Source organism: Triturus cristatus, chromosome 2_2 (assembly GCF_964204655.1).
Source record: "Triturus cristatus chromosome 2_2, aTriCri1.1, whole genome shotgun sequence".
Taxonomy (NCBI): domain Eukaryota; kingdom Metazoa; phylum Chordata; class Amphibia; order Caudata; family Salamandridae; genus Triturus; species Triturus cristatus.
In genome coordinates this window covers 712413186-712425972 of record NC_140582.1, presented here as the reverse complement: position 1 = coordinate 712425972, position 12787 = coordinate 712413186, and positions in this window count along the sequence as shown.

Here is a 12787-nt window from a genome sequence, read left to right as displayed (position 1 = left end):
TAAGATACGCATGTGGACTGGCAGTTTGGTACTTCAGATATAACGAAGACCGCATTCACATTCAAGAATGTAAATGGCAAATTCTGTTCTGCATGTCAGGTGGTGTTTGATGACTAGTGGTGCTAACCTGAAGGTGGAGTCTAGCTGTGTCATGTTCTAGCCAAATTTACAGGCTCTGCAACTGTTGCATTTGAAGAACCCTTTCCTATCAATTAACCAGTTGGCTGTCTTGATTATTTCTGGGCTGTTTTTTACTAGCGCGTCATGCATGGAGCAAGCGTGTTTGTATGTGATGTCAGGGTAAGCAGCAACTAGGGGGCCCAAAGTGGGATCAGATCTGATGATTCCCCAGTGTCTATTGATGACTGCTCTGACGGCTCTTTCTTCGGTATTGTGTGTAATGAGCAGTCTGGTGGTGACTGTGTTTGTTCAGTTGTAGGGTTACTAGTAATGTCGGGCTCTAGAGTGCGAGTTCCTGTGAGTAGATCATCACGGGGTATGGCATTAGCTCTCTCAATGGCTTTGTTAATATTGGCTTTGGAGTACCCACGTGTTCCAAATCTGTTGGATGCCCGCCTCTGACACTCAGTCAGGTCTTCAGTGGAACTACAGATCCTACGCAATCGGAGCATTTCCCCATAGGGGATGATAGCTATTAAGTGTCTCGGGTGAAAACTTGAAGGGTGTAGGACCGAGTTACCTGTCATGGGTTTCCTGTGTAGTTTTGAGTGCATTGTGCCATTGGAAATGTAGAGTGTAACGTCAAGGAACTTGATAGATGTGTTGCTAATGTTGCCATTAAACTCCAAATTCAGGTGGTTGGTGTTGATCTCAGTGATGAATGCCCTGGCACTGTCATCTATGTACCTGAGCCAAGTAATAATGTTGCCCTGCCATGCAGTGGAATGCTTGACCCGGAGAACCTGCTCCTCCCACCATGGAGAGATGTGTAGCTGGGTGAGAAACAGGCCCCCATAGCTACTCCCCTGAGTTGTTGGTACACAGATTTGTTAAACATGAAGAAATTATGTGTTAAGCACCAATCGATAAGACAAAGAAGCATTTAATTGTGTTTGTATTGGTCTCTTATCAAGAAAGTGTTTGCAGGCAACTAGTCCGTCACTGTGGCGAATGCTCATGTAAAGAGACGTAATGTCAAGTGATATTAGTAGATAATCCTTGTGCCAAGGAATGTCTTTGATTTTTAACAAAAGTCTCTGGTATCCTTTACATATGAAGGTTGACTTGAGACTAGGTCCTGGAGGAAAAAGTCCACGTACTTAGATACGTTTTTGCACGTGCTTTTTCTTGCAGAGATGATGGGGCGACCTGGAATGGGGACAGTGTTCTTTTGTACCTTGGGGAGGAAATATAAAATAGGCAATACTGGTGACTCTGTGCTGAGAAAAGTGGTTTCATCTATGCTCAGAAGGCCTTGAGCTCTATAAGTATTCAATAGTTTACTGAGCTCTTTGTTGCTGGTGCCCACCTCTTTGTGGCTGGAGATCTTGTAGCAACTGATGTCTGCTAGATGTCTGTTCGCCTCTTCTAGATACAGTTGTCTAGGCCAAAGCACAATGTTTCCCCCTTTATCAGACTTGTTGATGATAACTTCATTTTCATTTTGTGGTTTAGTCATGAGCCTGTGATACTTGTGATTTTGTTTTTTAAGTCTGGTGGTTTTCATAGCTGTTTATAGGTGCAGAGCTTTCAGTTCCTCAGTGATGACATCACTGTACACATCGATTGCATCCTTGGGCAACATCAGTGCGAATGTGGAGTGTGGTCTGAAAGAACTGGGTATATATATATTTACTTACCTTAACCACTTTTAAAAGAGTATATGGTCTGAAAGGACTGGGGATATATATATTTACTTATCTTAACCACTTTTAAAAGAGTATATGCCTTCACCACGCATGTCTTTGCGTTGTAATGGTATGCGTGGTAAAGGCATATGAGGGGTAACATTTTGCGTGGTGATTGCAACGTGTTGTTACAGCACTTGCGGAGTAACAAATGCGTTGTGATCGTATGCGGGGTGAAGACTTGCGGGATATCATCATATATCCCCTGGGGTGTGTGTTCCATATGCAAGCCAGCTTGTCATGCACAGCCCATAGCTTCCACTCCTCCTCGCCTGATATCTCCACACATATGAATATTAAAATCCCCTGTTAGAAAAATATGATGGTAATTCTGGCCTTTCAAATTAATATCCCGAAGAACAGACCCCAGTTGCGCAATATTGCCTTCCTCCATGTATGCAGCTCCTGCATTATAAAAATTTTAACAGCAGAAGCTTGCTTTGGCCACTAGATAACAACATTGCCTGTAAATTGGAGGAAACATGTAGTGGAGTAACGGAGATGCCAAGGACAGCTAGTGAGACAAAACTAACAAGCCCCCCCTTAGCTCTTCCTACCCTGGAGGGAATTGCTGGCACAAAAAGGGTCTTACAGCCATCCAAGTGATAGCTGTTTTCTATAGCCCAAGTTTTCTGGAGGCATATCAAGTCGAAGCTCTTAACAAAAGACAGCCATTCAGTGTCCTCTATTTTACTCGCCAACACCGCAATGTTCCAGGAAAGAAATTTACACCCTCCATTCACCCTGGATACCTGTTCCGTGGGTCGTGTCTTTTCCTGTTGTATAGGTGCCGCAGGGTCCAAAGAACCTGCGCACCGTCAGTCGCAATCTTCTAATGAGCTTAGGGGAGTAAACCTATTTTCTAGGCTCACCCCTATTGCCCCCACCATTCGACCCCCCTGGTACACGTCTGAAAGCCGTTCCCGCTGGGGCCCTGATTGGTATAAACTGGGTCTGTAAAAATATCCCGCCGGAAAGGCCAAGACTGCTGAGTTCCAACACCTATCGTTTTTTTCCCACAACCACACTTAAAATTTGGTTTACCACAACAGTGTTGTTAAAATTAATAATGACACAGTCCCCTGGCCAGGTTTCTTAGCACACCCACTGTGTTCTGCGCATCATGAGAATTAGATTTTCCACTCTAGGCCCCAGTGCGATGTTAGAATTGATCCAATGCACTACCTTATTCTTCCTCTGAAAGAAGTCTTCCTTAGTCCAGGGATCAAGGCGTGGAACATTAGCTAACACCATAACAAGCGGCCTGGACTCGGGTGGGAGGTGAACAGAGCCCAGACTGAGAGAATGGTTATATAATCCCCCAGGAAGTGTGCTTTCCCTCCATCCCCTTTCTTCCCCCTACAATCAGGTCTGGACAAACCTCCTGTTTTGAAACCTAGAGGTTGGCGACACTGAGAAGAAGAAGGGTTCAAAGTGCTCCCCTCCCCCCCATGATTGTCTGTTCAGGCGACAGAGTCAATCCTGTTTGTTGGTGGTGCCGTTTTGTCAGATAACGCTGCAGTTGCCACAGGACTAAGCTGCTTTGTGGTAGGTGCTGCTCTAGCTCCACCCCCGTGCCTCTGCCGCTAAGGTTGGGGATGGTGTTCGTGGTCAAAGTCATAGGCTGTGGAAGAGGGGGGCTTGTGATGAGGGGGCACGGTCTCTTAGCAAGGATGCGGTCAATGCGGCAAGGTTATTTTCCAGCTCAGAAAGTCGAAGTAGGATGGGGTCTAATTTAGTATCAAGTGCTGATAGCAAGGCTGCTTTGAGCGTTTCTAATGTAATAGCTTCCAGATTGATCGCCGCTGGATGTGCCGCTGCGGTTGACTGTGATGCAATGTTTTTTCGGCGTTCACAAGGGCCCCCACTGAGGGGCGCTTCCTTTTGGCGCCTCCTGAACCCGCCCCAATGCCGGTAGTCACGCCAGGCCCTAAAGTTGGCGCAGGTGACTGAACACTGACACGAATGGCAACAATTGGTGATACGGGAACAATACCCCCAGCCTGGCATTGTGACATATCTGCCAAATCCACTAGGGGGGGTGTAGCTGTGATTGAGCACCTAACGGTGGAGCAACAGAAGAGACCAGTGGGAGCAGATAGATAGTGGACCGAGATAGTCATCTGGTAGCTTGTTCAATCTCCTTGTCCAATACCCCAACAGCACGCTGCAGAAAAGCGTCCATAGAGTTCGCCATATTCACTGGCTCTTTACTTTCCCCATTTACAAAAATCTTAGTCACTTAATCACTTAGTCACTTAGCTCAGCCCAGGATCCCTGTCGTCGTTCTCTGTGGGCAGAGTTTCTTAATGGTGCCAACAAGAGAACATGAGGTAAGTAGATACCACACTGATCATGATGATGCACTAGATGCCCTTGGCTTCTGGGCTGAGATAAGGGTAAGAGAGGTAAGAGAGGTAGGAGAGGTGGCGGGGCCAACAAAACCAGCTTGCCAACACTGGGCTCATAGATGTAGGCAATAGGCGGGAAGAACAAAATAGTTCACTCTTACCCTAAATGAGCAGTTCAAATTAAAAAAGTCACCGGGATCCTGGGGTGATGGCTGCAGGCTCGATGAGGGTCAGGGGCTGATAAACAAGAGTATTGCGACTACACCAACCAAGAGGGGGGCCCAGCCCGGCCTCCTTCAGTCTCCGTGTCGGCTTGGCCCGCTGTTATTTATGCTGTTATTTATGCGCCTCCAAGCGCAACGGTACTTCCAATGATTATGGAGCACCAGGGGGGTCTGGGAGTTGGAGTCCCACCCCTTGTGCCTCTCCCGCTCCTCACGATACTAGCGATGCTGGCTGTCTCCGTAGAGGAAACCGGCTGTCGCTTTTGACCGCTTTGGGCTTTCCGCTTGACTTTCCCCTATTGCTGGCATTAGGCACACGCTGCCATCTCCACACTCCGCTGTGCCCCTAGAGTGTTTTCTTGACACAAACACTCATCAATTGAGGCATGGACCCTTAGACCCAGACATGTGCACCAGGAGAGATAAACACAAATTCTGACCCAGAGCCACAAACACTCATCCATTGAGGCATAGATCCTGAGAACCAGACATATGCACCAGAAGAGGGAGGCACAAATACTGACCCAGAGACACAAACAGTCACCCATTGAGGCATGGAACCTGAGACACAGACATGTGCACCAATAGAGGGAGATACAAATACTGACCCAGAGATACAAACACTCATCTATTGGATCATGGATCCTGAGGACCAGACATGTGCACCAAGAGAGAGACAACGATAATGACCCAGAGACACAAACGCTCATCCATTAAAGCATGGATTCTGAGAACCAGACATGTGCACCAGGAGGCTGAGACACAAATACTGGCACAGACACCGAAGCCCGTGATTTAAAGGTATCATTGGATCCCGCTGCTCCAGAAAGGGGGCCCACTTAAGATACTACATACAAACCCACATGGTTGCGATAAATGCTGGGAACACTCTGGTTGACAAAGCATTGCACCATGAACACCCACAACCCCCTTTTTTTAATCTTTATCGTGATGTTCAACTATGACTAATACTGATGTTTTCCTGGGATCCTATTAATTTGGAATTAGCAAAATAGAGCCTGTAAAACATGTTACATGTACATTTATTTTCACTCAGTTCCATTACGTTGTACAATCTGAATGTCTCACCTGTATTGCACTTGGAATCTCTGTTTACTTTTATGCTTACGTTACCTGGGCTATGTAATGTGTGCACTCAATATTTAAATGAAACTCCTAGGTTGTACTGCTTATACACCATTGACTAAAAAATCACTAAAGTTTATTTTTAAAAAGTACATGTGGAGTGCGACTGCCAGTGTCTCCCTGTTAGCCAGGTCCAGTAAGAGCTCGGGTGGCATATGCCAGGGCCTAGCCATGCGCACTCCCCCACTGCAAACGAAGCAGCACCGGTGCATGATCTGAGAGGAATTTCCCTAGATGGTCAACTGCCCGTAGCATCTGCAGGGCCATCGCAGCAATCAGTAATCGGTCTAGACAGCCTATGTGTTGTGTGTCCGAGAGTGACATGCAAATTCTCTCGATTGTGGATTGAGTACACGCCAGCCATCAAACAAGCCCAAGTTGACACAGGTGAGGTACTCAGTCATCTGGGGCTTGTACCCAGTTGTGGTAGGTGCCGGTCCCCGTCCCCATCTAAGTTGCAGTTGAACTCCCACCCATATTATTGGAGACCCCACACTACCCTTGAGCAAGGTCTGCATTGTCCCATTGAATTTCCCATCATCAATGTTGGGGCCATAGGTGATTAGGATGGTGACGTCTTCGCCATCCAGCATACCCTGTAGGAGAATATGACATCCCTCCACATGCACTTCACTATACACATGGTGAAAGGGAATCCCCGGGGCAAACCAGATTGCAACTCCTCTAACATAAGATGAGCCGGTTGCTGTGAAAAGCTGTCATCTCCATTTTTTAGCTAACTTTTGGACTTCATCACCCATTAGATGTGTCTCCTGCAAACAGACTATCTGCACCCGGTCACGCCAGAGGTATGAATGGACTCTATGATGCTTTGTGTAACCCTTCAGCCCTCTGACGTTCCAGGTAATGATATTGGTAGAATCAACCATGAAGAAAGTGACCTGACTAGGGCCACCCGGGTCACTCGCGACCACCTCTCAGCCTTCCACATAAATGATGAGTCGGTCAGACAGTAGAGAATACAAACCAAGTCTATTTATTCAGGTACACTCGAGCAGAGTCCAGTCTGAGTAGCCTCCTGGGATTGCTTCAGAGGGACTGACTTCAGCAAACAGGGTAATACACTATGTACAATTCAGAACCAATGAAGACACGCCCTGACTGGAAATTTCCAGTTGGAGGCAGCTAGACAAAAAAGGTACAGAAGGATGAGTTTTGATCCTGAGACCGAGCACATGCTATCTTAACCCCAAGGTCCTTCTGCCTGTGCCCGCCGCTCCAAAGGTCGGAGCAGGCCTATCTAGTGGGAAAGGTATGTGCTAATAAGAACAGTGTACTCATTAGTACAACAAGGCTCAACCTTGGAGAAATGAAAACTATCGCAGCTGCCTTCAGCAGGGGCAGAGAGAGGAATTAGTTTTGATCATGGCTCAAAATAGCGACTAAACATAAAATGGTGCAGCGAATGCTATCTTACAACTTACAATGCATAAACAGCACAGCTAAAACATTTGTATTCCTACAACCATTAGATGTACTTGACCCCCACCCAAATCCTGACCATCGGCCCGGGGAGGGGAGGGGAAGAGATTATCCATGTCCTATGGAGAGGACACTACAACCAGAACCTGCACATGCACTGTAACCGAATAAACGAATCCCCATAGGAACTAAGGGCATGAATTAAAAACAACTGTCAACCACACCCCTGACAAACTACTGCATAACAAAACTGTGTTTGCCCATTCTGTGTCTTGCTGTTAGGACCTACAACAACCCCCCTTTCCCAAACCAAAGACTTAAACCTATTACGGGGAGAGGGCTCCCCAACCCCTCATTGTGTGTCATGGATTGTGTGCCATGCCATTATTGCATACATTACCATGTGACATTCCTCCTACCCTCTGCATGCCTCCGTCTGATACCCTACACCCTAGTCAATCAGGCCTCATAACGATCAGCCGTGGTGCCGGTTAGCTCAATGTCCATTGTTAGGGTAGAATCGACCCTGCCTCAGAAGCGGGCAGCGCCATAGTGCCATCACCCTGAATGACGACTGGCCTGCCGGGATCAAGCTCCTCTTGTACTCTTCAGTCCAGGCAATGTGCTGTCCACTGCCTCGGGTGCCGGTTCTCCAGGAGCCTCCTTTCTCCCGCGGCACTTTGTCCCACATCTCCAACTACCTCCAGACATCCTCAAGTGTGTCGAAAAAAAATTGACTTGCCCTCTGAAATCACTGCAATCTGCTGGGATATAAGAGCATATATCAGAGACTCATGGGCATCAACTTCCCCTTCGCTTCCAGGAAAGATTGCATTGAGCCTGCACTTTCTGCGAGTCCGGGAAAAGGGAGATCTTGTGATTCTCATAATGGCCATGATCTGTTTCACAGGCCAGATGCAGGAGACAATCCCTGTCCCTGTAGTTTAGGATGTGCACTATGATAGCATGTGGCAGGGCCCCCACTCTCGGGGGACTGTCAGGGCCCGGTGGTCCCTCTTGACCGCAAAATATGGAGGCAGGCCAGTGGGTTTCAGAGTGTTGCAAATCCATGTCTCCACAAAGCTCTCCGCTTTGGCCCCTTCTGCTCACTTGGGGAACCCCAGCAGGCAGACGTTGTTTCACCACGATTTCCCATCTGCGTGTTCAGCCCGCGCCTCCAAGGCACCTGTTTTCAATGTAAGGATAGCCACCTGTTTCTTCAATGTTGTGACCCCCGACTGTCGCTCGACGATAGAGCCCTCCGTTGCCCAGACCTTATTTGATATCTTTCACAGATTTGTGCACCGGAGGTATAACTATGGATACAGATTCAATCTTCCCTTCTAAGGCCACCCAGGATCCCTGGATGGCCACTAGGATGTCTACCTGTGAGTTCTCCTCTGGGAACAATACCCACACGCGTGGCCCCGGGGCCCCCCATCTCGTGTCTGTCGTTTGAAAATGGGCATGAGGGTGGCTCAATAGTGTTCACCTGAAGGTGTCCAGTGAGCCTCCCCTTCCCCTTGAGGAAAGATGATAAGGAGTTCCCCAGTCATGATGCAACAATTGGAACTGCCACCAAGCCCTGCTGCTGCTGTCCCCACCCAATCCCATACTGTCCAGTTAACATGCTTGACCCCTCACTGCCTTCTGCGGGTTGCCACAGTAGAGTTAGACCTCCTTTAGTCAATGGCACTTGCCCGGACTCACCCTACCAATCGCTGCCCCCACAACCGTGGTGCTTATTGGAGTCCCAGCCCCACGCTATGATGGAATGCTCCGGCCCACTGGGGACTCTCTGCTGCTATAGGTGGTCACCCACATGGTGTCATGACCTGCGTTGCACATCAACATCGCGCCCAGGCCACAGCGAAACTACATCTCCCAAGACACCCTTCTCGGCAGTCTCCGAGCACCAGGACCAGCGAACTTCCTGATTGGGAGGCTATATAGCCCCGCCCATGCCGAGAAACGGGGCTTGACAATCGTTCCTGTTATTCAAGTCCCCCACTCACGCCAGGCGGACGGTGTTTCCCCGCCGGAGGTCGGGCGTGCTTCACCCCTCGCTGATCCCGAGCATTGCGACGACTCCCGGAAGATACTTTGCCGCGTGAAGGTAAGACGCCAGGCGGACGGTGTGTCCCCGCCGGAGGTCGGGCGTTTTCAACGAGACTTTACCGCAGCCACCTGAACGGCTCAGGTAGGGCTTCTCGCTCGTGTGAGACCCTCTTCGTTTCCTTTCCCTGACTCGACAGGGTTCCCCGGTTACGCTAGGTACTTAGGCCAAAGTGCGCGGGTAATTAACCCGCCTTCCCGTACACTACCAGGAACTTCCCCGAAGGGAACCACCATCAGCAGTGAAGTTGGGCTGCGCGTTGACACTGTGAGGAAAACAGTGAGAGACACAGCATTGCCTTAACTGTTGAGACTTGCGAACCTGGGTGCCCCCAGTTAAAGGAGGATTTTGGCGCCATACGAACAGTTGGTTTCTTTCTGGGCAACTTGGCAGACGATAAAGGGGAATTCACAGAGTACACCTAATCCCTTTAAGGTAGGAAGGGGGGACTTGCCTTCCGATGCCATAAGCGTGTATGCTCTACAGGAGAGACTCTGTGAAGCCTACTTACCGTCTGTTTTTGTCATTTTCAGTTGGTTCAAACGCCCATCCGACGTGCCTGCTGATACAGGAATCATTCATTCACCGTCACCACACCGAAGGATCCCGTGTTCCACCCTCCTCTCCCGGGGGGACGTCTGTTCATAGAGTAGTGTAATTCTCTCTGGGGCACGACGCGCCCTCGGGAAGTAGGGAACCTTCATCGGCCGCCGTCCCTGCTGCCTTCTAGTCAGGTTAGTGGCCACCACACAGTGTGCTCCTAACACGGTCACGACACATGGACACCTCGGGACCGGCTCCCCATATCACTGTCCAGCAACCCACACGGCAAGGGCCCGGGTCACAAGGTCCCAGCCAACACGGATAGTCCAGAAGGCCCTCCACCGCTGCAGGATCTCCCCACCAGTGCACCGCACCCTCTGTGCTCTGACCGGGCCCACAGCAACCCCCATGCTCACCTCAAGGCAGATGCAGAGCAGATGCCCCCAAGTCAGGCACTCCTGTGTTAGCGGGGCCCTCGTCCACGAGTCCCTGCTCCAGCGGCGGTCTGCTGCAGATGAAGGAAAATAAGGAAGGCCTGGGTATGCATGCTCTCAGCCCAGGCCCACCAGTTGCCCAGCAGACACCTTGCAATACTGTTTCCGGGAACTCCTCATGCCAGCGGGTGTGAAGGAAATCAGGTAGGAGCGGGGGAGGCCTGAACACTGAACAGGCCCCACCCTCGCCACCTCAGGCAGTGTCCAGGATCAGGAAAGCCGGGCCGTCTGCCAGCCTGCCAGCCACACTCCTTCACCTCCCCAGCCATCAATGAGTAATCTGCCACAGTCTCCAGGGCTAGCCCATAGCAAGCTTGTATTGTGGAGTCTGAAAATGTTCCGATGTCCCAGCAACACTGAACACAATCCCTGGTGAGCAAACACTCCAAAAATCCTGACATTACCACCCACCAAAGAGCCTCCCTATTCCTCCTCCAATCAGGACCTTGTTTTGTTAGGGAAACTATGGTGAAATGATTGGATTAAGTGGGGTAGATGAATGAATGACTCGGGTTCCCAATATCTATCTGAGTCATCATACCATGATCAGGAAACTTAATACTGGTACTGCCCTCTGACTCTACTGGAATCAAGAATCTGCTCAACTTTATATTTATTTGGCTCATCTATTACAATTAGAGGAGGTGTCACCTTGTGTGTATTGATTGCCTTCTTAACCCTAGAGATCTGAACTACTGGGTGTGCATGCTATTTTGCTGGTAATTTTAGGTGCACTGCAGAATCCCTGATTAATCCAGTGATCTTGAAAAGACCCACAACTCTAGAAAAGAACTTAGGGTGGCAGTCAGGGATAGATAGATTCTGTAAGGGTAGCCAAACAAGATCATTAAATTTGTACTGTAGACCACACTCTCTGGGCCAATCTGCAAATCTCTTAAAGTCTGCTTTGGTCGGCTGAAGATTTTTTATGGCTTTTTGTTTAGATTCTTATATTATATATTCAGAATACTCTGTATACTGGGTACTGAGGATGGAGGAACATCTCATGGTTATATGAAGAGAAAAAAAAAGAAAATCCTAAAGCACTGTGGAGCGAATTCTTATAATAAACTCAGCCGGGGGAGCCATTTTGACCAGTATTCTTGATGGTCCATTAAGAAACAATGGAGATATTAATCTAGGGCTTGACTAGCTCTCTCCGTCTGACCATGGTGTTAACTGGTGAAAGAGAAGGGCATTATGTCCAACTGAGGGGCTAATTTGTTCCAAAATTCTGAAACAAACTGGGATACTTTATTTGAAATGAGGATCTCTGGTATTTTATGAAGACGAACACTGTCCTATAGAAAAAAGTGGACTAATTAAAAGGGATTAGGTACCTTATTAGGTGGCATAAAATAAGCAGTCTTGGTCAGATAGTCAACTATAAAAAGAACTTTTATGTATAGTTCACAAATAGGAAGCTCAACAATAACTGTCCATTGATATACGAGTCCAGGGTTAACTGGGTGAGGGCGTAGGTTATAATACACCACTGGGTTAAATGTGATTGGTTTTTGCTCTAGCACTGGTAACACAGCGATCAATGTACTCCTTCACAACTTGATCCATTCTTTCCCGCCAGAATTGTCATTTAGGGAGTTCATCCGTTTTTCTACATTTGCGTTTCCTGCTCTGGAAGCGTTGTGACAATAGTATATAAGAAGTTGTTGAAAGTTGTTTTAAAGTATATACAGACAATGTGCATGCCATAATAGACCATCGAATCCTTCCCTATTCGAAGAACCCCTCCTTATCAACTCCTGTTGATTGAGAACCCCATGTTGATCTTTAAGCTCTGTCAGGAATGAGTGAGAATCCTTTCCTTCCATCGACTGAAAGGAAAAGATGGCAGGTGGGTCCCCAAGTGTTGCTTCCTCTACTGTGGGTCAGGAAAAGGCATCTGCTTTGCTCTGATGGTTCCCAGTTATTTCATATAAGAATCTAGAGAAGAAAAGGGACCACAATGCATGTCAAAGATTAGAGTACTTTATTGCTTTGAGATAACCCAGGTTCTTATGGTCTGACCGGATTGCATCTGGATGCTCTGTCCTCCCAAGAGAAGGCCACTTAAATGCTTCCTTTATGGCCAACAACTCTCCATCATATGTGGTGTAATCCCTCTCAGCAAGTTTTAAAGTATGGGAATAGAAGGCAACAGGATCCGAAGCTTCAGTACTTGTTTGGCATTGTGACAAAATAGCCTCAATGGCATAAGATTAGACATTAGTTTCCATGATGAAAGGAAATGAATGATCTGGATCTCTTCGTATTAGGGCAAATGCAAATGCTTCCTTTAATTCGGAGAATGCTTACTGCTTTTCTGGACCCCATAAAAGGAATTTCCTTATTGGTTAACTAAGTGAGTGTTAGCCCTTTGGATGAGAAATCTTGAATGGACAGTCAATAAAAGTTAGTAAACCGAAGAATCTCTGTATCTCCTTGACAGTTCAAGGAACAGGCCATTCTCACACAGCTTCACCATTATCTGTCATTGCTCTACAGGAAGCGAGTTGATGGACTCCTCCCAACACATACACGGATGGTGGTGAGAGTGTGGAAAGCGGCCACGAAGTACTTGGGGTTGGAGAAGAAACTCTCC